Below are 2701 nucleotides of genomic sequence, written 5' to 3'. Positions count from 1 at the left end.
AGAGCCCGGTATTTATGGTGCTTCCAAGTGCCTGTGGAATGAAAGGTGAGCGGGAGCCGCTGCCGAGGGCCCTTCAGGACACACGGCGTAGGCTGCGAGCCAAATGACTTGTTTGGGTTGGCTGCCGTGGCTTCTGGCTGCTCTCGTCCCGGGGCCTGAGGGACTTGTCCTGTTGTGGGAGCGGATCTGTGCTAATTGCGGGCCGGGAGGAGCCGGGCTGCGCTCGCTGCTTGGCTGGCAGCCCGGCCGGGGTGGGCACTGCCGCCGAGCGATGCTGCCCTGCGCTCCGGGGATCGCCTCCGCGGGCATTTGGCGGAATATTAACCATCACATCCCTTGCTCTGTGAGTTAGGGCCCCKCTCTGAGACAGCCCGGTGTTAGATGAACAATTAAAGCAGATTTCTGAACGCTGGTGTAGTTCCTCTGCCCGGGGGTGAGGAGGGGTGGCAGGACCGGCAGATGATGATGGGTTTTGGACCACCAGCACAGGCTGCTGGGCTACAACTCGCCCTACTTCCAGRAAAGTTGCAGGGTGGTAAGATGTGATGAGTAGCAGCAGAGTACCACTTACTCGCCGCAGAAGAGCTGCCGCAGCATCCCGGACCGGTGATGGATGTCCGCGGTGCRAGCGGATCCGCAGCCCCGAGCCGGGCGGGATGCGGGCAGAGGGCGGTGCGGGATGCTCCGGAGAGGGCCGGAGGAATGTGCCGGCTGTTTGTCTGCGCTCAGAAGTGGTTCCTCCGGAGGGGTCTGTCATCCCGGGAGGATGAAAAATGGTTGATCCCGCTCCGGGTGAGGAGGCTGCGCTCCCGCGCGGCGCGCCGGAAAGCGCGGCCTGGATTCAGATGCGGGATGCGGGATGAGTCCTGACAGCCCCGCGCGCTCCGAGTCTGGTGGATTTACAGATTTGAAACTTGAGGAAAACAATAATATTTTTTTACTATCATAGCATTGTTTCATAACAGTTTTTTTCTCTCTCGCCCCCACCCCCCCTTTAATTTCTTTTTTTTTTTTCGTTTGGAAATACCTTTTGGGTGTCAGAGAAATGGGAAAATATGCCGTCATTCTATGGCAGCAAACAAGCATTTAGAAGGAAATGAAAATGATTTTCAGGCTGGTCAAGGGAGACCTCTTAGAATCCCTGGGATAGTAAAGATCATCTTGTTCCATCCCCCTGCTGAGGGCAGGGACACCTTCCACTATCCCAGGTTGCTCCAAGCCCCTGGTCTTCATCCCGTATCTGCTGAGGATACACGTGCGGATCTGTTCTGTGGTGAACGGAGCYAAGAGGAATAATCAATGTTAATTAGTGTTAAAGACAAGATACGTTGGTGTATCTGGAGAAGTGAGTTAGATCAGGGGTTCTCTGCATTCACGGGACAGCAGTGTGTGTTGTGGGATCGCAGTGTCACCGATAAACTGAGGTGTGTAGGAGCCGGAACCCAGAGAATCCCTCATTCCTGGTGAAAGAGTCCCACCTGCCACCTGGAACTGSTCCCGGGGCTGTGCCCTACCCAGCTCACGCCAGGTGTGTGTCCTGAACTCTGGAGCTGTTCCTCACTGAAAATGACATCAGTCCCTCATGGAGTCCTCATCCCTGGAGGGATTAAAAAAAATACTGATGTGGCATTTGGGGACACGGTTTAGTGGTGGAACTGGCAGTGCTTCCCTTCCTTTTTACACCTGTTACTGCTTTTGACCCTCGCTGGCATTGGTAAAGGGTGTTTTGATTGTAGGCTCGGAAGGCAAGCTGAAGGTGGTTTTCCAAGCTTGACTTTTTATGGGACAGGACCCAGAAACCTTATTCCTGATGTTGCTTAAGCTTCTTTTTTTCTGCCATCCTGGTTTGTGAGTGACTAACAGCGGGCATTTATTGGTTGTTAATTACCTCAGCATCCCTGCAACAGCGTTGGCAAGCTGGGTGTGAAAGGGGTGTGTGCCACACCCTCTTCCAGCTGTGCATTCGAGCCAGGTTCTGATGAAACCGCTGCTTGGGAAGGGTTTTGCCATGACTAACCAATCTGGTAATGCGGCTTGTTAATTGTGCCGAGTGTTGTGGTGAGCAAACATTCATTAAGGAGGGGCTCAGATAAAAAAAAACAGATCTGTTCTGGGTGATTTTGACTGGTTTCTAAGCGGGGTGTGTTGCCATAGTTCATTCTGCATCCAGGTGAATGCCAGGTGGGGATGCGAGTTGTGGTGCAAGCAGAAGGGCTCTGCATCCTTGCCCTTTCCGKGGCCGGGATCCATCCCAGATCTCATTAATACATAGATTATCCCAAAGGCAGCTGCCCAGAGGGTGATCCCAGTCTTTTCAGCGGTGTCCAGCGACAGGACGAGGAGCAATGGCCATAAACTAAAATAGAACAAGTTGCACTTCAACGTGAGGAAGAACTACTATATACGCTGAGGATGGGAACAGGCTGCTCAGGGCGGCTGTGGACCGCCCCCTCTCTGCAGACATCCCAAACCCACCTGGGTCCTTTTCTCTAGAGGCTCGGCCCCGATGATATCCAGAGGACAATTCCGTGCTTGTGGGACGCTGATGGTGGCGGAGGGAAGGCGGGAGCGCTGCGCTGCCGCTCCGGGCGGGCGGRACTCCAGTCCGGCGCTTGTGCGCTGCCGGTTGGCGCGGCCGGCCCCGCCGCTCGGCTGCGCTCCGCTCCGCGCTGCCCGCCCCGGGGCGTGCGCCGGGCGCTCC

Source organism: Malurus melanocephalus, unplaced genomic scaffold, assembly GCF_030028575.1.
Source record: "Malurus melanocephalus ecotype Western Australia unplaced genomic scaffold, MMel_1.1 scaffold_20, whole genome shotgun sequence".
NCBI lineage: Eukaryota > Metazoa > Chordata > Aves > Passeriformes > Maluridae > Malurus > Malurus melanocephalus.
The sequence above is the reverse complement of the archived record's forward strand: the minus strand, read 5'-3'. Positions refer to the sequence as shown.